At 44.5% G+C, this 25,659-nt stretch overlaps 1 pseudogene; it reads right to left on the reverse strand.

The window, feature by feature from the left end:
- Positions 1–18,593: 18,593 nt before the first annotated feature.
- LOC123043557 (SNF2 domain-containing protein CLASSY 1-like) lies at positions 18,594–24,475 on the reverse strand (annotated as a pseudogene).
- Positions 24,476–25,659: the final 1,184 nt, after the last annotated feature.

Consider the following 25,659-nt stretch of genomic DNA (forward strand, 5'->3'; position numbering starts at 1 on the left):
TAAAATGAGGCACTACTGCTAATTAGCAGTAGCGCGTCTGCCAAAACCGTGCTACTGTTACCCCCTTAGCAGTAACGTGGTGGGAACTGAACGCGCTACTACTATAATTGCCACACCGTTCCCAACGTGCTAGGTATAGTAGTAGCGCCCTTCTAGAAACAGCGCTACTACTACCGATTTTAGTAGCAACGCGTTTTCCCTTCCCACGCTACTGTTAAATCTATTCTCACCTAACCCCCCGCGCGGCCTGATTCCCTCCTCTTCCTCCCCCAATTTACCACTCTCTCTTCTCCCCCTCGTCTCCTCCGCCTCGCCGTCGTCTCGCCACCGTCTCCCCCGACCCCGCCTCGCGACCGTCTCCCCCGACCCCGCCTCGCCGCCGTCTCCCTCGGCCCTGCCTCGCCGTCGTCTCCCTCGACCAGCCTTGCCGCCGTCTCCCCCGACCGCCTTGCCGCCGTATCCCCCGACCCCGCCTCGCAGCCGTCTCCCCCGACCCCGCCCGACCGCGCGTCAGTGCCGCCGTCTCCCCCGACCCCATCTCTCTCCCCGCCCTCTATAAGCACTCTCCCCTTCCGATCCCTCTTGTTAATTTGCTTAGTATGAACCCTAGCTATTTAGTGCTAGTTAGTATGAACCCTAGGCTATTTTTAGTGTTAGTTAGTTAATTTAGTGTTAGTTAGTTAGTTAGTTAGTATGAACCCTTAGAAGTAGTTCCTAGGTACTAATTAGTTAGTAAGAACTAGGTACTAATTAGCTAGGTACTAGTTTATTTTTATTTATAGTAAGTTTATTTTCAGTAACAACATGTTAGTAAGAACTTGTTGCTATTTTTTAGTTAAAGCATTTTTTCCCGCATCGACGTGGATGATGCCTATCCCGCATCCTCGTCGTCGAGTCGGTGGAGGACGACACCTGCTTGACCAGATGGGCCATGTCCAGGACTGGGCTCCGCCGGGGTGGTACTGGGAGGCGCTACCTACCGGGGGGCGCAGGTTGGTGAGGAGCCAGCCTGTCGTTGACCCGAACCTTCTTTGGTGGCGGTCACGTGGGCCAGTGACGGTCCAGAGGCTCGAGGACCCCGCGGAGGTGGTGTGTCACCGTGTCAGTGAGGAGGACGCGCACGTCCGTCGCTACTTGTTTGCGTTGGAGCACAGGTTCTCCAATACCTGGCAGGTTCTCCAGGGATCTCACTGGAGCTATGATCCCGTGATGGTTCCTTCTCTGTGGGTGTCCACCGCCCGCGCCGATACCCATCGTGTGCTAGGGTTTTAGTTGTATTAGTGATGTTATATGTATGACACTATTTGGGATGTATTAGTGATAATATTCGACAATGTACGAACACGCATGAGATGATTTACTTTTGCTTATTCAATGCATGCTAATTTGAGTCCTATAAGATATTTTGAAATGTATATCTTGTGTTGCTCAAAATATGATATGTTCTTGCCCAAGTGGCCGGTCATGTTTGCAGGTTACACCTCCGAGTGGCCTATGTTTTGCTGGAGTGTTGATTCATTTCCATTCCGGCAAATTTCAGGCGCTCGATATGTCCTATTTTAGCAAAGGTCATGCCGGATTTTTCCGTGAATTTTGGCATGACTTGTGCCAGAATATGTAGGAAATATGGAGTGCCCCGGATTTGTGTGTTGAGTATCGTGGTAGTTGTCTTTGATCGATTTTCAATTAATGTTTTAACGATGAACATAGGAAATGTCTGACGATGAAAAGGATTTCGGTATTTGCAAATACTGCGAAGACGAGCGCGGCCTGTGCGACAGAATCTTCCTAGATGATGATAGGCGCTTCAGCATCAAGCTGGACGAGAACTTCGAAGTGGATACAGTAAGTCACAACGACAAGTCTTTTTTCGTAATTAAGCATGACATATGCTTCATTTGCTTCAACTTATAATTTGTTTTTACTATTCTACTAGCGTATCCACTGCCATGCAAGAGTTTTTGTATTGGATAAGATAGGTTGCAGTCGTACTATCGAGGTAAAGAAATTTTACTTGAAGACCGAGCATGGTTATATTTTCCACACAAAATTATACAATTCGGATGACTACACCTATTTTGGATGCAAAACCTGGTGAGCACTATGCAAGACTTATGCATTTGAGCCTGATATGGTTATCACCTTTGATATTCGTCTGGAAGATGATATTGAAGGTAATACCGACATCTGGGTCGATGTGCAGACGCCTCCAGTTATACCAAAATTTGAGTTTCTCAACCATATTTATGTCTTTGATATTGTTTATTCAAAAATAGTTGACAATTAATTTTTATTGATAGCTTATTTCGGTGCAAGCTAACATGTCCAGCGCTTGGTAGACAGGACCGTATACTGTGCTGGGGCTGAACTCAACTGCGAGGAGCTCAGTCATTATGTTTCATGGCTTGCGGATCTTGATACTGTCAAGACAAATTTTCTTCCTGGATTTAGAAATGTTACTACTGAAAACATGTGACCAATAGTGTTAGTACTGAACTACGGTCACATCTATTTAGGAAGGATGGTAAGATTTTTAATATTTGTCCTCAGTGCATCTTTTCCATACATTATTTTTTAAGCTAAACTTCATTGCTAAGTATGTTACCATACGATGTTCTTCAACAGGGAGTCCTGATGAATGTTGTGCCTTATGGGATCGAGACTAAAGGTACCATGAGTATTATTAGCTTACGGCCAAGATATCCTACATATTACTGTAGTGCATTCAAGATTAGCGACGGATGCTTAATAGTGCAAGACTGGACCAAATATGTGATGGGGGAGCGCAGAGAAGTACTAGGGGGCAGCAAACAGAAGCGCATCCCACGATTAGGAGACAGGTTCATCTGCATGCTCCAACTTGATCAAGGAGGAGAGCTACACATGTTTTATGTTATTTTACCTAAGAGAGAGCAGCAGGAGTGATTAGCTAGCTAGAAATGAGTTTGAGGATGATGATGTGCTACACTATTACTATGATGATAAAATAGCTAGTGTTGGTGGTAATGACTATGATGATTATTATTAGCTAGTGTTAGTGGTGATTAAATAAATAATGTTGGTGGTAATTACTATGATGATGATTAAATAGCTTGTGCTGGCGGATTAGATTCAAGTGGAGGCAACATGTTGTGCACATTGAAAGTACTACTAGTCCAAACTAGATCAAGTTTGGATTAGTAGTATACTTTTGACATGCACCACATATTGCCTCCACTTGAACCTAATCCACCTTCATTTGAAACACTGGACATAATGATGTAAACCTCATAACTGGTATTGTACCAATATTTGTACGATGGAGATAAAACCGCATAAATACACTAAAAATAAAAAAATAAAAAATGAATACTAGTAGCGATGGAGAGAAAACGCGCTGCCACTAGTTTCATTAGCAGTAGCGTGGGGGTGAACAAACGCTACAGCTATTTGTCCTAGCAATAGCGCGCGCCGGCACGCGTTACTGCTAAGCAATAGCTGTAGCGCCTTATTAGTAACGCGCCTACCCACGCTACTAGTGAGCACAAAACCAGCGCTACTGCTAGGGTTTTCCCTAGTAGTGAATGTTGAGTCCATGGATTATATGCACTCTCACCCTTCCACCATTGCTAGCCTCTCTAGTACCGCGCAACTTTCGTCGGTACCATAAACCCACCATTTACCTTTCTCAAAACAGCCACCATACCTACCTATTATGGAATTTCCATAGCCATTCCGAGATATATTGCCATGCAACTTTCCACCGTTCTGTTTATTATGACACGCTCCATCGTTGTCATATTGCCTTGCACATGATCATGTAGTTGACATTGTATTTGTGGCAAAGCCACTGTTCATAATTTTTTGTACATGTCACTCTTGAATCATTGCACATTCCGGTACACAGCCGGAGGCATTCACATAGAGTCATATTTTGTTCTAAGTATTGAGTTGTAATTCTTGAGTTGTAAAATAAATGAAAGTGTGATGATCTTCATTATTAGTGCATTGTCCCAGTGAGGAAAGGACGATGGAGACTATGATTCTCCCACAAGTCGGGATGAGGCTCCAGACGAAAAAAAAGAGAAAAGAAAAAAAGAGGCCATAAAAAAGAGAAAAGGCCCAAATAAAAAAATGAGAGAAAAAGAGAGAAGGGACAATGCTACTATCCTTTTTCCACAATTGTGCTTCAAAGTAGCACCATGATCTTTATGATAGGGAGTCTCCTATGTTGTCACTTTCATATACTAGTTGGAATTTTTCATTATAGAACTTGGCTTGTATATTCCAATGATGGGCTTCCTCAAAATGCCCTAGGTCTTCATGAGCAAGCAAGTTGGATGCACACCCACTTAGTTTCTTTTGTTGAGCTTTCATACACTTATAGCTCAAGTGTATCTGTTGCACGGCAATCCCTACTCACTGACATTGATATCTATTGATGGGCATCTCCATAGCCCGTTGATACGCCTATTTGATGTGAGACTATCTTCTCCTTTTTGTCTTCTCCACAACCATCATTTTATTCCACCTATAGTGCTATGTCCATGGATCACGCTCATGTATTGCGTGAAGATTGAAAAAGTTTGAGAACATCAAAAGTATGAAACAATTGCTTGGCTTGTCATCGGGGTTGTGCATGATTAAATACTTTGTGTGATGAAGATAGAGCATAACCAGACTATATGATTTTGTAGGGATAGCTTTCTTTGGCCATGTTATTTTGAGAAGACATGATTGCTTTGTTAGTATGCTTGAAGTATTATTATTTTTATGTCAATATTAAACTTTTGTCTTGAATCTTTTGGATCTAAACATTCATGCCACAAATAAATAAAATTACATTGATAATTATGTTAGGTAGCATTCCACATCAAAAATTCTGTTTTTATCATTTACCTACTCGAGGACGAGCAGGAATTAAGCTTGGGGATGCTTAATACGTCTCCAACATATCTATAATTTTTTATTGTTCCATGCTATTATATTATCTGTTGTGGATGTTTAATGGACTTTAATAGGCTCTTTTATATTATTTTTGGGACTAACCTATTAACCGGAGGCACAATGTCATTCCCTATGCCTCAGTGATAGGTTCTATAAAGTATGCCATGCTGTGTACCAAACTTGTTGTGTACTTTGCCATGAGTTTGGCAAGGGGGTACAATAGTGATCCAGGAGTAGATCACTGGACAGCGGTCAAAAAATTATACTCTGTTACCTTAAATAGGACTAAGGAAAGGTTTCTCTGTTATGGAGGTGATAAAGAGTTCATCATAAAGTGTTACGGCGATGCAAGCTTTGACACTGATCAGGATGACTCTAAGTCTAAATTTAGATATGTATTTAACGTGGGAGCAATTAGCTAGAGTAGCTCCATGCAGAGCATTTTAGACATAGAAATTTGCAAAATACATACGTATCTGAATGTGGCTGACCCGTTGACTAAACTTCTCTCACAAGCAAAACATGACCACACCTTAGTACTCTTTAGGTGTTAATCACATGGCGATGTGAACTAGATTATTTACTCTGGTAAACCTTTTGGGTGTTTGTCACATGGTGATGTGAACTATGGGTGTTTCACATGATGATGTGAACTATTGGTGTTAAATCACATGGCGATGTGAACTAGATGATTGACTCTAGTGCAAGTGAGAGACTGAAGGAAATATGCCCTAGAGGCAATAATAAAGTTGTTATTTTATATTTCCTTATTTCATGATAAATGTTTATTATTCATGCTAGAATTGTATTAACCGGAAACTTTATACATGTGTGAATACATAGACAAAATAATGTGTCCCTAGTAAGCCTCTACTAGACTAGCTTGTTGATCAAAGATGGTTAAGTTTCCTAACCATAGACATGTGTTGTCATTTGATAAACGGGATCACGTCATTATGAGAATGATGTGATGGAGAAGAACCATTCAGTTTTATTTCTATTGCTTTCTTCATGTCAAATACATATTCCTTCGACTATGAGATTATGCAACTCCCGGATACCGGAGGAATGCCTTGTGTGCTACCAAAGATCACAACATAACTGGGCAATTATAAAGATGCTCTACAGGTATCTCCTAAGGTGTTTGTTGGGTTGGCATAGATCAAGATTAGGATTTTTCACTCCGAATATCGGAGAGGTATCTCTGGGCCCTCTCGGTAATGCACATCATAAGAAGCCTTGCAAGCAAAGTGACTAATGAGTTGGTTGCAGGATGATGCATTACGGAACAAGTAAAGAGACTTACCGGTAACGATATTGAACTAGGTATGAAGATACCGACGATCGAATGTCGGGCAAGTAACATACCGATGGACAAAGGGAATAACGTATGTAGTCATAACGGTTCGCCCGATAAAGATCTTCGTAGAATATGTGGGAGCCAATATGAGCATCCAGGTTCCGCTATTGGTTATTGGCCAGAGAGGTGTCTCGGTCATGTCTACATAGTTCTCTAACACATAGGGTACGCATGCTTAACGTTGCTAACGATATTGTATTATATGAGTTATGTGATTTGGTGACCGAATGTTGTTTGGAGTCCTAGATGAGACCATGGACATGACGAGGAGTCTCGAAATGGCCGAGAGGTATATATATATATATTTATAGGACGATGGTATTCGGACACCGGAAGTGTTTCGGGAAGCACCGGGTACTTATCGGGTCACCAGAAGGGGTTCCGGGCACCCCAGGCAAAATATATGGGACTTATGAGCCAAGAGGGGAAATGCACCATCCACAAAGGGGCTGGTGCACCCCCCCCCCCATATGTGCTGGCCAAATTGGAGAAGGAAAGGGGAAGGAGGAAAGGAAAAAGGGAATAGGGTTCCCCTTCCCCCTCTTCCCTTCCTACTCCGAATAGGAATAGGAGAGGAGGTTGCCCATTTTTGGAGAGGACCCAAGTAGGATTCCTCCTACTTGGGGCGCCCCCTTGGTTTCCTCTCCTCCCCTCCAACCTATATGTATGTGGGGAGGGGGTGCCTACAACATAGAACAACAACTGTTAGCCGTGTGTGGCGCCCCCCTCCACAGTTTACACCCCCAATCATATCTTCATAGTGCTCAGGTGAAGCCCTGCATGGATTACTTCACCATCACCATCACCAGGCCGTCGTGCTGGCGAAAGTCATCTACTTCCTCGACACCTTGCTAGAACAAGAGGGCGAGGGACGCCATCGCGCTGAACGTGTGCAGAACTCGGAGGTGCAGTATGTTCGGTACTTTGGAGCTAGAAGAAGTTCGACTACATCAACCATGTTGTCAAATGCTTCCGCTTTTGGTCTACGACGGTACGTAGACACACTCTCCCCCTCTCGTTGCTATGCATCTCCTACATAGATCTTACGTGCGTGTAGGATTTTTTTGAAATTGCATGCTAGGTTCCCCAACACAAACGTCACAACATACCTGGGTGATCATAAATATGCTCTACGGGTATCCGAAGGTGTTTGTTGAGTTGGCATAGATCAAGATTAGGATTTGTCACTACGAGTATCGGAGAGGTATCTCTGGGCCCTCTCGGTAATACACATCATAAGCTTGCAAGCATATGACTAAGGAGTTAGTCACGAGGTGATGTATTATGGAACGAGTAAAGAGACTTGCCAGTAACGAGATTGAACTAGGTATGAAGATACCGACGATCGAATCTCGGGCAAGTAACATACTGATAGACAAAGGGAATTACGTATGTTGTCATAAAGGTTCGACCGATAAAGATATTCGTAGAATATGTAGGAGCCAATATGGGCATCTAGGTATCGGTATTGGTTATTGACCGGAGAGGTGTCTCAGCATGTCTACGTAGTTCTCGAATCCATAGGGTCCGCACGCTTAATGTTTGTTGACGATATAGTATTACATAAGTCATGTGATTTGGTTACCGGATGTTGTTCGGAGTCGCGGATAAGATCAAGGACATGAATAGGGGTCTCAAAATGGTCGAGAGGTAAATATCGATATATAGGACAATGGTATTCGGACACCGGAAGTGTTCCGGAGGGTACGGGGTACTTATCGGGTCACCGGAAAGGAGTTTCATGCACCCCCGGCAAAGATATGGGCCTTATGGGCCAAGAAAGGGAACACACCAGCCCACAAGGGGCTGGTGCGCCCCTATATAGGCCAGCCCTATGAGGAGGAGAAGGAAAGAGGGTAGGGCAAGGAAAATGTGGAGTAGGACTCCCTCTTCCTTCCCTATCCCCCCCCCCCCCTCTTTCCTTCCCCCATGTTTATACAAGGAAAGGGGAGCGAAGGGTAAGGTAGGAGCCCTAGGGGCTGGCGGCCAACCCTAGGACGCGCCTGGATGCCTCCCTCCACTCCCACCTATATATATGTGGGGAGGGGGCGCCACACAAGGACACACAACATTGTCTTAGCCTTGTGCGGCGCCCCCGTCCATCGTTTACTCTCCCGGTCATATTTTTGTAGTGCTAAGGCGAAGCCCTGCGGTGATCACATCACCATCAGAGTCACAACGCCGTCGTGCTATCGGAACTCATCTACTACCTCGCCGTCTTGCTGGATCAAGAAGGTGGAGGACATCACCGAGCTGAACGTGTGCAGAACACGGAGGTGCCATGCATTTGGTACTAGATCGGTTGGAGCGCGAAGAAAGTTCGACTACATCAACCGCTTTGTGAAACGCTTCCGCTTACGGTCTACTAGGGTACGTAGACACACTCTCCCCTCTCGTTGCTATGCATCTCCTTGATAGATCTTGTGTGTGCATATAATTTTATTTGTTTTCCATGCAACGTTTCCCAACTACATGACGACAAGTACTATCCAGCAGCAAGGTGTGAAACCTCCATCAGTGAAGAACCGGCGGAAACTCCATCACCGAAAACATCATAGAAGATGCATACGAAATCTGTTTTCGATGAACTCGAGCTTGTTAGGAAGATAACCACAAGCTCAAAAACTCACACAGAGAAAAACCAAACAAGAACCAAGAAAGATGATGTAATGATGCAATGTTCCGAGCTCTCTAGGAACGATATGATCAAGCAACTTACTTGAGAGCCCCGCTTGATAGTAGGATAATCGATCCTATAACCTGGTCTCCCAACTACCACCATGAGACTGGTAAAATAGAAAACCTATCAAGAGCAAACATTTGCCTTGCACATAGTCCACTTGAGCTAGATGATTATGTTCTTGACTTCCTCAAGTTGGACCACCTTTCTTGATTGTGTTGGCTCGATGAAGACAAGTAGATTGCTCCCTCATACTCCACTATGGGTTAGACACTCTTCGGCACATCTTCACAAGTCCATTGTCACCATAATGCAAGTTTCAAGCATGATCTCTTTGTGATGCTCCACTTGAAGTCGCACATCGCAATCTTGATGACGATCACCACCTAATGTCATCCTCATGGGTTGTATGAGATCTTCCTCTTGATGCAAGCCCATGGAAACATACCTAACCCCACATAAAACTCTCACATAGACCATGAGTTAGTTAACAAAGTATAATGGACAATTCTTACCATACCATCGAGTCACTTGATCCCTCTCGGTACATCTTGTATGATTTGTGTGTTGATCAACTTGATTCACTCTTTGACTTAGTCTTGATCAACCTTGTATTTATGTCTTCTCTATGACCTATCTTTGGATAATCCCTTGAATAGCACCTTGCTCATCACATAATCTCCGTGAAACCAACAAATGGACTTCAAGAAATGCCTATGGACAAACCCTTCAAATATAACTCAAGGCAACCATTAGTCCATAGAGATTGCCATCAATTACCAAAACCAACACATGGGGGCACCATGCTCTTTCAATATTTGAAAGAGGTTTCAATGATATTATTTTTAGTGTATATAACTTATTTTTTTAATACTTAAATCAAATATCAAGTTTGAGCCAAACTACAAGGAGGACTAATAAATCAGGATGGAAGTAGTATGTGAGAGTGTAAGATGTGCCATGTGGTAATAAAGTAGGAGTAATACTTTCTTTTAGCTAACTACTATACATGTTAGCTATTACATTGGCTATAGATGCCATGAAAATATGTTATAGCCAATAGTGGGCTATATTATCAACCATATTCCACAGGAGTGAGCTCGCCTCACCGGGAGCGGGCGTGCGACATGCGCATGAATGGTCTACCAAAATCTAGTCGGTGGCCTTACAGAAGCACAAATTTATTTTGCCATTTTAATGTTTGGTTTCTTGGTAGACAAGTTGATCGTTTTCTTGACCTATAATTGGACTTGATGTTTTAATTTTTTGATTCATGGGCAGATAAGTTGATTGTTTTCTTGACCCGTAAGTTGAAAACCAAGTTGGATTGAGATCGTGGCCACAACGTGATAGCATGGCAGTCCCATGGCCGTGTAAATAGGTCATGTGGGGCCCACAGGGTGCACCTCTGTGTCTTCCCATCACCCGTGGTTCTATTATACCCTAAAACTTGCCCCTGGACACTACTAGAGAAATGCTTATACACGGGAGCTCACTAGTAGCGCTTTTTAAAACAAAGCGCTGCTGCTAAAGAATGGTAACGCTTGTGCGTGAAGAGCGCTACTACTATAATTGCCAAACCGTTGCATGAATTCTAGGTATACTAGTAGCGCTTGCAAGTAAAAAGTGCTAATGCTATTGTACATAGCAATAGCGTTGTCCTCCAACCAGTGGTACTGCTAAATAACAGTAGCGGTTATTGCTCAACATCGCTACTACTACGCTTACCTTATCCACACCCCGCGTGCGTCCCTCACTCTCCCCTCACACACTCTCACTCGCCCACTACTCTGCCGTGCGCCGTCGCCGCCATCGCCCCCAAGGTATCTGCCTCCCTCCCTCCTCCTCTTGCCGCCCTCCTCTCTCCCTCCTCCCACGGCCCTCCTCTCTCCTCCCTCCTCGCGTCGGCGGCCCCCGCTCCTCCCTCCTCTCCCTCGTCCGACCGCCGCCCTGCTCCCTGCTCCCTCCTCCCACCACCCTCTTCTCTCCGCCCTTCCCCAACTGCCCGAAGCCCTCACTCCTCCTCCCTCCTCCTCCTCCTCCCACTGCCCTCCTCTCTTTGTATAAAAATTTAGGTATAAATTTTTTTAGTAAAAGAATTTAGTAATAGAAATTGTTAGGTAGAGAAATATATTATGCTATGTGGGATTATTTTAGTAAATGTACGTTTTCTGAATAGAATTGAACAAAATAAGTAAATGTAGGTCTTTTGAATGGAATAGGAATTTTTCTAAGTAAAGTTAAATTAGGGCATTTTTCTATGGTTCAAGTAGACAGTAGGTAAAATGAGGATAATAATGTTCTTAGGGTTTAGGAAACAAATTACAGACAATTGAAAATTTTATTTGGAATCAAATTGGATATTTAATTGATAGCTTATGGAGTTTCACCAAGTCCTAAGATGACGATAATAATGTTTTTGTTTATATTTTGTTTTTGCAGAAATCAAGGAGCCCTTGCATCATCCCCGCCGTCGTCCCTGTCGCCGACCCCCTCCGACCTCGAGGTGAGACCAGCCACCCCATGTTGTTAATTTAATTTAGGTATTTTAGGTGTTTAATCTTAGAATAATGTAGTATGAACCCTAGTTATGATCGAACCATGTTCAAAATGTAGGTTTTTAATTAGGTGTAGTTAATAGAATTTAGGTGTTTTAGGTGTATTTAACAGAATTCTAGGTTGATTCATTTTGAAGTGGACATGTCATATTTTGAGCATGTCACATTTGTTGTTATTTTTTTAGTTAAAGCATTTATTCCCGCATCGGCGTCAGCGATGCCTATCCCACATCCTCGTCATCGACTCAGCGGAGAAGGCCTGCTTCATCAGAGGGGCCATGTCTGGGACTGGGCTCCGCCGGGCTAGTACTGGGAGGTGCTACCTTCCGGTGGGCGCAGCTTGGTGAGGAGCCAGCCCATCATTGACCCGAACCTTCTTTGGTGGCGGTCGTGTGGGCCACTGAGGATGCGGTAGCTTACGTCCCCCGCGGAGGTGGTACGTCACCGTATCAGCGAGGAGGACGAGCACGTCCGTCGCTACATGGTTGCGTTGGAGGGCAGGTTTGACAATACCTAACAGGTTCTTCGGGGATCTCACTGGAGCTATGATCCTATGATGGTTCCTTCTCTTTGGGTGTCCACCGCCAGCGCCGATACCCGTCGTTCGCTAGGGTTGTAGATGTATTAGTGATGTTATATGTATGATACTATTCGAGATGTATTAGTGATAATATTTGACGATGTATGGACGCAAGAGATGATTTAGTTTTGCTTTGAATGCAATGACCATCAACTTTGAATGCAAATAGGACATGTGCTTGCCCAAGTGGCCCTGTTTGCAGGTAATACCTCCGAGTGGCCTATGTTTTGCCAGAGTGTTGATTAATTTCCTTTCCGACAAATTTCAGGTGCTCGATATGTCTTTTTTAGCAAAGGTCATGCCGGATTTTTCGGTGAATTTTGGCATGACTTGTGCTAGAATATGTAGGAAATATCGAGTGGCCTGGATTTTCTAGAAAGATAATTAAATGATATTTTAGGTTGACTTTAAATCTGTCGAGGCTCCATACATGACAATCAAAATATGGGTGAGGGAGAAAGTCTGCAGCATATATGAGAGAGGAAGAATCCCAACTATTGTCATGGGGGTCATTTCTCCTTCTTCTCCTTGTGCTAGACCTTTGTTATGCACTAGGGGAAGGGGGAGTAACGACCATCACCGACGGTCGAAAAATCAGTGAGGGAGTGTGTCCACCATATATGGGACAAGAAGAATGCCGACTGTTGTCGTGGGGGTCGCTTCTCCTTCGTTCCCGTGCGCTAGACATTATGGTTTAATGCACCCGAGGACGAAGGGAGGAGTGACCATCACCAATGGTCGAATATATACACCATGTGAGCTGAGAGTTTTCAAAAAAAGACTCGACGGACCGATAGGCAACCCATGCTGAATAATAATAGTCTAATTTAGTTTTTGTAGTACATATATTGAATTCTAGAAGTTTATTCTTTGAATTATGAACATAGGAAAAGTTGTCGGACGACGAAAGTCTTGCGGAGTGCTCCTGGTGCGGTGACGAGCGGGGTTTCTGCGCCAGGCCTCACCTTGTAGGAGGCCGGCGCTTCAACATTAAGCTCCAGGAGACCTTCGATGTTGAAACGGTATGCAACGACGCAAAGTGTTTTTTTGTAATTAAGCTCGACTTCTGCTTCTTCAACGTGTAATATTCATCTTTTACAATTCGAATAGCTTATCCCATGCCATGCAAGATGCTATGTCTTGGAAAGGATGGATTTTGAAGATCATGAAAATATGGAAACAAAGATAGTTCACCTAAGAACCCATCATGGTTTTGATTTTGCGGTAAATCTATACAATTCTGAGAGCGTATCCCATTTTAATTGCCCGAATTGGGAAGCACTTTGCAAGGCATATGATTTACATGAGGGTATGCTTTTCACCATGGATCTTGGTGATCCTGACATCGAGGAAGACAATATGGACATTTGGGTCCTTGTTGATACGCTTCCAATTCTGCCGCTATGTGAGTTTCTCAAACATAGTTATTAAGTAATTTATATTGTTTATTTCAAAATAGTTGATAACTTATTTCCATTGATAGCTTATTTTCATTCTTCAAAGAATGTGCAGAAGATGGTAGACAGAACCTACTACACCAATGGCGTAGAATTAACTTATCAGGAGAAAAATCATCTGGTCTCATTTATTAATGATCTTGAGAATTACAATATCTATTATCAAACTCCTGCACATTATGGTCAATACATGCCATTAGTGCACGTGTTGAACTATGATAACATCCATGGAGATACCATGGTAAGATTTTTTACTATTACGACATCCGTGCATCCTTTGCAAAAATTCTTCTAAAACTAAACTACATTGCTAACTACGAAGTCATTACTATGCTTTTCAACAGAAAATCCCGAAGGATTGTGTGCCTCATCTGATGTTTTCGAAATGTCGCCTTGATGTTATGAGCTTACGACCAGGTCATCCTACGCATCACTGATGTTCATACAGGATTTCTAAAACCGATGAAGACATGACAATCAAAGATTGGAAATATATATGGTCAATCTTAGGGAGGTACTTGTAAGCAACATTATGCGACGCGCAAAAATTGGAGACAAGATAATCTCCATTCTCCATAATGGAGAGTCAGTGCCTATCTTGTTTTATGCTATTTTACCTAAGAGAGGGTAGTTAGATCCTAGCTAATACTCCCGATCATGTGCTAAGAACAATTAAGTAGGGTTGGTTAGATGACTATGATGATGATGAGTATGACATGTTATCATGATAACGAGTAGAAGTTGTATGATGATGATGAGTATGACTTGTTATCATGATAATGAGTAGAAGTTGTATGATGATGATGAGTAGGACTTGTTATTATGGTACCAATGATGGGTTATTTAATATCAGTGGGTGACATGAACGTGAATTAGATTCAAGTGGAGACAACATGTGGTGCATGTCGAAGTACTACTAATCCAAACTTGATCTAGTTTGGGCTAGTAGTACTTTCGATGTGCACCACATGTTGCCTCCATTTGAATCTAATCCATGTTCATTTCACCCACTATTATAAATAATAACTAATCATGGTCATAAAATCATATGATGAAAGTACTGTATATAAAACATATACAAAGACAGCGACAATAAGCTGCATTTTCAAAAATACAGGAAAATTTAGCAGTAGCGCTTTTCAGAAGAAACGCTACTGCTACTTACTCTTATCAGCAGCGATTGCCCAAAACAAGCGCTACTGCTAACTAGGTATAGCAGTAGCGCTCGGAAACAAGCGCTACTGCTACCAGTTAGCTGTAGCGCCTTAGCAGTAGGGTTGTACCTAGCCTACTACTATATGTATTTCAAGCCCTACTACTAGGGTTTTCCCTAGTAGTGAGATTTTGCAGAATTTGTTTGCTGCCATCTTTGAGGCGGAAACAGAGTGCAACACTTTTTGCTCCCGAAGGGCTAACCTTCCAGGATCCTTCCCATTCAGATGGGGAATCCTAAGCCTCAACATCACCAACACTTCGTTCATTTTGGGGATCATCATTACCATCTTCATGACCAAAAACACAAGTCCATCTTCAACCCTACTTTTCAATATGTGAACTATTATTTCAGATCAGTTGTTGAGATGACTTTCTGATGTTAATTTATGCTTGGTGGTTTATTGGTGAAAGATTTGTATGTTTCATATTGTTTACCATATCATTACCCCACCAATCATTATTGATATGATATATTGTGAGTAGTCCATTACCTTGTTGAGGACTTAGGAGAAACCTTGTTTCTAGTAAGTATGTGAAATTGAGTAAAGTTTAGTGTTTTGATATTATGTTATGTTGTAGTTTTCTAGTGGTGGTGTGTGAACGTCGACTGCATATCAGTTCACCTTCCTGGTCCTAGAGGAGAGCATTTATGTGATAAGATTTCTCCAGAATGGTAGATATTACCGTGCCCTAAGTTTGTGAATTATTCTAGAGGAGTAAATACGCGGGAATTCAGTGCTATGGGTAGATTGCATATTAGTTATTATCTTCTATTTATGGATGCTTGCATGGATCATAAATATGTATTTTGTTCAAGTAAGAACAATGCATTGGTTTAGGCTCCACCAGAGTTAATGGAACTAGGTGAAATCCCCTCCGCCCTTGAGAACGATTTGATCCATATAAGTAATACAACCGGCTTGTCCTTAGCATGCTTAAGTATTGGTCTACTTGTTGCAACATTGTACTTTTGTTGCAAATTACATTTTTGCAATTTCTCTTTTGATAATTTCTATTTTCCACTTCTCATTGGATTCAACACTCTACTTTTCGAAAAATACCTACAACTGATCTCTACACTTTTTCTAGAAAAGGAGGTTATCCCCCGGCCTCTGCATCCGAAAGATGCATGCGGCCATATTATTAAACAAGTTCAGCAAAATACAAAGTCTGTAATCCGGAGTACAACTCACAAAGGGAGCACAAATAAAAAAGGCTAAGCAAATAAATCAAAGCCACAACCGGCTCGATGAGACTACATTAAGGACCTATCATATTATGCGACCGCTATTCAAACCGGTTGAAGATAGCCCGTGCTACCATCTCCCATCAGTTGCACCCAGTAGCCAAATGGCCCCTGGAGCCCATAGGAGTGAGTAACAACCACGTACAGATCCATGTCATAGCTTTGAAAATAACCTGCAAGAAGTTTAAAATATGTAATCTGCTAAAAATCATATAATTCATGTAGTTCCATATAGCCCAGAGAAGTGTGCATATTCCAATCCGAATAATTAACGCAACCTCGTGTTGTAACCCATTTAACCACGTCCAAACAGCGCATCTATGCACTTGGGTTATGAAGACAGTTTTCTTGCACCATTACAGGCGAGTGTCGCACTCTTGATAAGTGAAAATTGGTAATGAAACATTTGTTGTGCTTGTTTTTTTCGTATGTCTTTTTAGTCCATTATGAAACTCCAGGTGACTGTCTTCCGTGGATCATTCCTTAGTGGGATCTCGCAGTAGTGATCCTTGTGATCTTAGGTCCTTCGTGGATTGAAGCCTCCATAAACGTGGATGTAAGACAGCCAACTATCCGAACCACGGAAAAATCTTCACTGCATCAACCCGTGCTAACTCTACCTTGTTACAGGCACTTGCATGTCTTTATTTTTCGCTGCTCATACTCTCGTAGAATTGCATGTGTAGGGAGCTCGATAAATTACTAAAAAAGCCTAAAATTTCCAAGGAAACTAAAATTTGAGAAAAGAGTCTCCTTTTTGACTTAGAGTAGTCTATTCACCCCCTCTAGGCATACTTAAGCGATCCTACGGTAACATGAAATTCCAATTCTCTGTAAGGAAAATGGATGGAACACTTTTCAAGAAAATAAATATATTACCTTACGAATCTGTAATGAGAGCAACTTATTCCTTGAAAAGTATTGATGAGAAGATTTCAAACTATCATGGAAGGCATAGTGAAGTAATAATCAAACTGGCATGTCCACTTGTGTTGGGTCTGGCTAAGGCAGGTGGGCATGATTAGGAGATCTGCTGAGCAAGTGGGAAAGCCGGAGATGCAGGCTCCTATCTAAAGCAAAGGCTATCACACTGCATTGCTTCCTGCATCAAACCATCATCTGGTCCTTGCGATTCTTCAAATTTTTGATTTTTACTCAGCCTATATGCCAGCAAGTGGGAGTTTATTTTACCAACACATGAACGTTGGCTGCATTCATTTTTTCTGTCGATGGAAAGAGAGGGTGGTCGTATAATCACTATCGGTTAATCAGATGATACTTCTAACTACTAAAAGACACTGAGCATGGACGTGAGATTGGGACATGAATCAGTTTGGTTTGACAGGGTGAAGGATAGTACGACAGAGGAGATGCCAGCAACTTGACAAGCAAAGGCCCGTAAGCAATAATTCAGTTGGGTCCTATCTGCAAAATATCTTGTCTTGGATTTTTTTTGGAATGGCCGAAATGGTTTCCAGTTGCAACAAAGAAAGGGAGACACACAGCTAAAGTGAACAAACTGTTGATGTTGAGTCTAAGTTTTGTGCCACATTTCTAACTTGTCATCCAGTGCAGAAAAATATCTGGCTAGAACCAACAAAAGAGCATTACATAATGTCAGACAAGTTCACATTAGATTACAGCATGTCCATATGAGAAGTCCATCGCTGCACGCAGCGGCAGCTGCACGCAGCGCATCCACGGCTGCGGAAGAGTCGCGATTAGGACTCGCTGGAAGTGCTACTTCGAGTATAGAGCACCGCCGACGTGCGTAATGGTTCGTATTCGGTGTATTAGATGTACTATGCACTGACAGCCGGACTGACTCACCTGACGCTAGCACTGCACATGTACAGACGGGAGTACACAATACTACCGTTGCATGAACACTGTATAACGTAAACATTGCATCCACCTGCATGTATTTAAGGCCCATGCACCAGCCGGCCGTGGACAGTACGGGCACGTTTGGTTCCTGAGCAAGCGCTTGCCTTGCCTCGCGAAGCAAAAAGCAGAGGGTTTGGTTCCTCGGCCAGCTTGTCTCGTTGCCTGCAGTTTCCAGCTTTTTCCTACATATCGTTTTGCACGTTCTGCTTCAAACACGCGCACAAGCATCCCGAGTTCCCTCGTTTCGTCGTCGTCGCCGTGCCGCGATGTCCCAGAGCTCATCTTCCTCTCGTCGTCTCCGAGCACCCCCGCCACCACTGCCATTGATCCTGTGCCCGAGGTGTGCTGGGACGAGGACTAGATGGTTTGTCTCCGGCACAGACCGGAACCCCGGCGTCCGTTTTTACAAGTGCCCGAACCAGGGTGTAAGTCTGTGATCTGTACGCCCATCCACTAGATGTTGCAGTTTATGCTGATTGCTTTGTGTTTTCGAAATCATCATCCAGTTTTGAATCTGACGCAGGACGGAGGCAACCACACAACGAGAAAGCACATCAAACATTTTTTAATTCCTATGGAGGCACGTCAAAGCAGGAAATATAGGAATAACAACACTAAGTCAATTTGACAGTCAAATAAAGTTGTGACATCCCTTATTGGAAAATGAAAATCACACGCCAAGGATAAGAGTAATAGCATGAATTCAAATTAAACTGCCATCCAGCAAGGCACAAAGCTTATTGGAAAAACAGATCACAGTCCCAAATTAAGCATAAATGCAGGAAATCGAACTACTCTGGATTGGATTTTTGGATTCAACTACTCCCTCCGTTTGGAATTACTTGTCGCAGAAATGGATGTATCTAGACGTATTTTAGTTCTAGATACATCCATTTTCGCGACAAGTAATTCCGAACGGAGGGAGTACCTGCTTCAAGCGCTGAACCGAACATCACTCTACTGGCCCGTCGCGAGGCCGCTTCACAAACGGCAAGACCGGGTTGAAACAACTGGTTTTTTTGTGCCCAGCTACACCGCAATTGCCGCAGGTAGGGATTTTGCGAGGTTTCTTCGGAAGATCACCCCTGCGGGGTGCCCTTTCTCCCTACAAACCGTACAAAACCTCGATCGCGCGTCCTTGACCTCATATCCAGGTTTGTCCCTCGCTGTGGTTGGCCTACCCTTCTGCTTCTTCCTATCAGACGGCAGCAACGTCGACAGTGACATACTGGAGCCAGCTTCACCAGAAACTGAACTAAGCCCACACTCGGTGGAGATGAACATCTGAGAACACATGTCGTCTGGGTGCGAAGAACTTGTGCCCATCCTCTGAGTGGGATTGGCTGATTCCCCAATTTGAGTTTGGTCCACCAAACTTTTGCCATCCTTGACCGCCGCCAAAACAGTCAGCTCTGCCTTGCCTGCAATCAAGATGTCCATTGCTCTATCAAAGGCATCGACATTGCTATCACCAAGCTGGACAAACTCGAGCACGGTCAGGTGTAGTGCTGTATGCCTGTAGGAGGATAACCGCGGAGGCCCTTGATCCTTTTGGTAATGGAGAAGGTGAAGTGGCGAATTGTCGCGGGCATCTACTGTCCACCTTTTCATGACATGGAATCTGGGTATTTTTCTCACTCCCAAATGAATTAAAACCTGCATACAAGGAAGGGGAAGAAAGAACATTACAACCTGAAGATGGAAACCTGGATAAATCATTCTGAAGAAAATGTTTATAGCGAAGCTGCTATAATCGGTCGGGGGTAAGTTAGGAACAACCTTGATAGCATGGCAACAAAGCATCCCCATGTGCTCGAAGAGCCCACATTCGCATGTGTACCTAGCACAGCCATCATGGACACTGACCACATGCATTTCACGGCACCACTTCTCTCGCTTCTCAGCTTCAACATGTCGCACGTGGTAGGTGATGCCCCGCTCAACTTCCTCAACATCATACCTACCAGAGCGATACAAAGCCTGGCCAAACATCTCGTACATTGTCCGGGTATAGACTTTACTTGCATGCTCCTCCAAAGGGTAATTGTATCGGAGAACTACCCCGCCCTGTTAAAACACACAAACAAATCTGTTAGCGAGGATGCAAAACAGAAAATAGATGATTTATCTAGTTGCGTTAAGTTTTTCTTCAACACACACCAGCCTCGTTCTCTTCTCTTGGAATCCTTCTTCAGCTTCAGTCGAACTGCAATTTGCTATATTGCTTCACAAAAAGGTTCATGGGGCATGCAGGCGGGATGTAGCCTTTCAACAAATGGTTTGCACTCTCGCTTCTTTGCGTACTGGTTTGCTTCGCACATAACTTGCCACTAAAATAAGGCTTCGCCCACTTGTGACGAACCTCGAAAATTTGTATGAGGAAAGTGTTGTTGTGAAGCTTGTATTTGTCAACCCAGGAATAGAGATTGTAGAATTCGTACGCCTCTGCCAGCGAATCAAAAATGGTGCCAAGCACCGGGTTGACGACCACCTCAGTCCCCCTATCAGCGAATCCTCTAATTGCAGCTTCAAGCGGCGGCACACGATCAACTACTACAGATCTCTCATCTGGCGCACGAGGACCTCTTGGTCTGCAGTTAGATTAGCACAGTCCACATAGTTAAGGGAGGAGAAATAATTGTCACAAAGAGCAGAATAAAAAAGACAGCCAATAATTCTAACAAATTGGGTTAGACTACATCTAGTCACGATCTCCCCGAATTGAAATTTGTAACTATGCCAACACAAGATAAACTGGTTCAACTTACACTTGCAGACCATACCACATTAGCAACACACAATATACATTCAGACCAGAGAGTGGTATTAGTACCAGACCACGTTTTTTGGGTCGATGAAATTTAACCAGGCTACAGAATGCCGGGGCACGCGTATAATCGTAACAGAACACCCAGACATGATTAAGAAAACGTGCAAGGACCATTTTTATGACAAGCCTGATTCAGTCTATATTGTCTCACCCACTCTACATTCAGACTGCTGCACGAAATTCACTAAACTTCTACAAATGGATTCCACCAAAGTATATATTTCCCTTTGCGATGTTTGAACACTAAAAAAGGTCACCATCCCAACAGAGAATCAGCTACCAGTACAACATTGGTCAGAAAGAACTTAATCACGCAATTACGGTGCTTCTTATTACTAGCAGTTCAAGCTCTTTTTGTCACTGAAAATTAACCAGGGACATACTACAGCAGTGCCACGGGTATTTTTTGCCGACCAACCACTGGTTAGTGCTGAAGCAAAACATCTAAGAACTTGTTGGGAAGGGTTGATTCAGATTTCTGTTGTTTCCTCCACTTTTTACCCAGAGTCCTACCCAAATTCACAAGCCTAATGAATTTTTCAGTAGTTGCTCGCATGACTGAGAACAGGAAAATGAACAGTTGGCCTAAAGGACAGAAAATCAGTACCTACCGGCGTATTGTCGCAGTCTCGCGCCGACGGCAGGTACACGCCCCCAGAACTGAATGCCGTGCAGGAATCCGACGCGGCACTGCGGCGGCTGGACTCGGCGGATGTGTGCGAGACGACGGCATGAGTCGCGCACCCAGGGTTTGCGGATGCCACATCTCCGCCACCAGCACTGAAGCTCTTGCAGGAAGCACTGGACGACTGGACATCAGCCAAGTCCACCACTTGATCCAACAGACGAATGTCCGGCGAAGGCGCTTCGACGGCCGAATCCGGCGAGAAGCGTCACCGCCCTCGCCCAAAACGAACGGCGGCTCGCACGCCTCTGGACCCGTTGCCGCTGAGATCGTTCTGCAGCACCGGCGACCGGAACGAGCTCGTTAGATCTATATTTCAACCAAGAAAAAATAAAGACAAGGGGGTTCACTCACTCAGAGTCCAACCCCGCCTCCGTCGTCACTCCGAGGTTCGGCATGAGCATCGACAGCCGGAACAGGAAACAGCCCCGGCGCCGGTGCTGTTCTCGCAGCTCACCTTGCTCTTCGCCCACCAACCACCAAGACGGGGAAAGGAATTCGTGCGAGACGCACCAAATGCGACTAACCACAAGGCCCAGTCCCGTACATAGCTTCAGACGACCGGGGCCAGCCGTGCAGAGAACCGATGGCCCACTCTGCACCACGCGCGGTGCACGTCTCTTGTCCGCGCCAGACAAGTACCATGGACCGAGCCCACTGCACGGTCCCGACGCAGTGTATCTCTCTGTATTACACTATGTATCACTGCTTTAGCGCTTTTGCAAATCAAACTGCACGCATCACCGTGCAACTCGGGTGCGGCCGGATAGCTGCGTGCAGCTGCCGCTGCGTGCAGGACATCCACTCTCATGTCCATATATGCTATATCTATTCTATATGCGATCTTGCATAAACTCCACGGTGAAGGTCTACACATCCAAAGAACAAAATAGGCATGTAGGAGAAGAACAGGGGAGATAGAACAGCCATTGGGTCAGTCAGTCCTGCTTAGCTATCATATGGAAGGTTTTGGTCTTATCTTCATCGGCAAGCTCCTTGAGAAGACTATCATCAATAGTAGTCACCACGTTCTGTAATGGATAATCGAAATAGCGCCCGTGGAAGACCATCTTCGCCATCGAAGCTTTCCGCATGTTGATATTGTACTTCTCCTCCTCCCATGTACCAAATGCCACCAGAACATAGACATACACGGTCCTCTCCTGGCCACGCCTGAATGCCCCTGCTATCGCCTGCCTGGTCTTGGAGTGGTTCCACTCTGAATCCAGCAGGACCAGTCTTGATGCACCTGTCAAGCTGATACCCTCGGCGCAGGCCGTTGTCGAAGCGATAAGCACCTTCATCTTTCCTCTACTGTCAGTGTTGAACTTGTCCATGATGTCAGAGCGGACATGCAGATCTTGTTTACCTTGGATCACCAGGACTTCCTCCCCGAGGCGCCATCCAAACACATTCTCAATCAACTCGATGAGAAAGCTTATCGGTGACACGTTATGGCAAAATATCAGCACCCTCTCCCCCATGTAGGACGACTTGTGCAACAGATCGATGGCAAACTTCGCCTTGCAACCGACAGCGAAGTCCCTCTTGTACCTGTCAACTTTATCTATTTCTGCTGGAGTGAAGCTTCTGCTGGAGTGAAGCAAGTGCTAGCACATTTGGTTGTTTTTATCAGCCATGGATGGATAGAAGCAATGGTGATGAGCAGCTCAACCTCGATAGGGTAACAGGTACTAGCCATCGCTATTTTTGAAAGTATCTCTTCCTGAACTTCAGTGGGTTTCATGAAAAGGGTATATACATGTAACCCTGGAAGGCTGCTTAGCTTTGACCCTTCGAATGAATCGATGAACCCACATGTAATCTTGTTTAACAAATTGATGCCATCTGACTGGTCCCATTTGCCGCTAGACTCAATCATTTGCCCAATTCTGTCCACGAAGATGCGCCTTGCCACTGCTTCTCTATGTTCAGCTTCCCTGCCGCTCGTTTCCTTCTTCCTTTCCGGGACAAGCGCAGTCATAACATCATCGACAAACCGAGGTCTGGCCAAAGATAGGGTGTTGAAATACTCTTCAAAATTATTCTGGAAGACTGTACCAGACATGAGGATTCTAAACTCAGTCTTCACCTTCATCAGCACCCTCCTCAACTTGGATTTGGTGCTCCTCGGGTTGTGTCCCTCGTCGAGGATCAACAGCCCAGGGTTGTTGATCAGGACTTGCGCAATGAATGCTTGAGTACGTCATCAAAAGAACACTTGGACGCTCATGCCACTTGCATAACTTGTCCACACGATCCAAAAGGCAAATATTTTTCCTGGTCGGTTGGTGAAAATTGCTTAAAATTGCCTGCAACCTAGGATCAATATCCCCCGATGGCTTGCCTCTTTTGTCAGTCTTGTGAAGGACATGCAGAGGAAGTGAAACGCCCCATTTCTCAAATTCTCTCCTCCATGTATGGATAGCAGACTTTGGGGTGAGGACAAAGGGCCGGCTTCTCGGGTGAACTTTCAAATAGCTGACAAGAAATGAGATCAGCAGCAGTGTTTTCCCTGATCCAGGAGTATGCGCAACCACACAGCCACCTTTACTGGCTGATGGATTATCCATTTCCTCGAGTTTCAATGACCCCGCCAAGTTTTTCCAAATAAATTCAAACGCTTTCCTCTGGTGAGGAAGTAATCTCGGCTCAAGGTCGGGTATTAAACTCCACAAGTTCCCAGAGCCCCTCAATTCTGAAAACTCTGGTCCCAAGATTGCAAGAAGAGAAGGATCAAGTACAAGATCACCATGGTCCAAGTTGCGGCTTCCAGGTCTCTCCTTGTTATATTCGTTACCATTGGCCTGCATGGAACGAAGATATTATGCATCCTGTAGATAACGAGTCCAAAGTGAAAGCAGTGAAAATAAGTTGAAATTGCTCTAATTGGACCTACCATTTGTGGAAATATATTCTTTGCCTCAACACATACGACGTTGCATAATCTGCACACTAGTCCAAGCTCCTCATCCTGCTTGCAGTCATGCAAACATGGATCTTCTTCCCTTTTACCTAAACCAGCAGTGTTTTCATGAACTGCTTCTGAATGCGAGTCCTGAAAATTTATATCTTGTCTTATTCTCAAAGTGCCGAAAACAACAACAGTTGGCATATCATACTTCTTTTTATAAATGTCATCAAGTGATTCACGACATTATTAATTGCACGGGCGTGCTAAATTGTTTCCTTTTATCCATAGTCCTTGCACCTCACTTTATATCCTAACATCAGCAATGATCAGCCAAATGACGTAACATACCGAAATGCTTTTATGACACGACATGTTGAATTGCACTTAAAATAACTTATCATATTGCAACCAAAAAGACTCATGATCTAGGAGCAGATGTAAAACTTTTACCGAGTTCCCATGGTTCATCTTTCCTGATTGGGTAAGTTAAATGGCAGATAATAAGGAAATATGAAGCCAAAAAATAAGTGATTTACTGACCATTAATTAAGTGAGAATTGCCCCAAAAGAATCGCATAATTCCTAAGGTTCCATTCATAGGTTTTTAGAGAGTAAATTGCAAAAAACCACCACAATTGGGGACCCTAATTCACAAAACCACCAACATTGCGGTGACAGTTTTCAAAAAACACTAATTGAGTAGTTAGAGCTCTTTGAGTGAAAATCTGACCGCTAGGTCCATTGTCAGATGCCACGTGGCCTGGGTACAGACGGTGCTCCTCACACGTCGTTAGAAAGTGTGGCTCCCGTTAAGCTAGACGTAGGACCCACCCATCAGTGCGTTTGCTCCTCTGTCTTTCTCAAGCATTCTTACAAACATCTCTTGTGCACCGCCATCGCCATCTCCACCACGGAGCTGAGCTGCTCATCCAGGGGGCCGTGCAGGGTCGCCGTCGGCTGATGGTGTCGGACCCGGCGTGAGGTCGCGGCGCAGCCATGGCCGGAGCCGGCGAGGTGGCTGGTCGTGGCCGAGCCGGGCCGCGCACGCGGCTCCATCCGCAGCCGGCGGCGAGCGCGGCGTTGAGCAGGATACGGGAGGGGGATGGGAAGCGCTCCGGGAGGATCTGGAGGTGGCTGGCCGCAGCCGGCGAGCTGGCTAGTCGTGGCCGAGCCGGGCGGCGCGGTGCGGTAGGACGCGGCGGGTGCGCGTGGAGCTGTGCGCACAGGGCTGCGTTCATTACCGTACCCCGGAGGTGCCAGCCACCGTCTCCTGTCATGCACATAGGAATGGCGTCGGGCTGGACCTCCTCATGCCCAGGAG

This window comes from Triticum aestivum, chromosome 2B (assembly GCF_018294505.1).
Source record: "Triticum aestivum cultivar Chinese Spring chromosome 2B, IWGSC CS RefSeq v2.1, whole genome shotgun sequence".
In the NCBI taxonomy this organism is placed as follows: Eukaryota; Viridiplantae; Streptophyta; class Magnoliopsida; order Poales; family Poaceae; genus Triticum; species Triticum aestivum.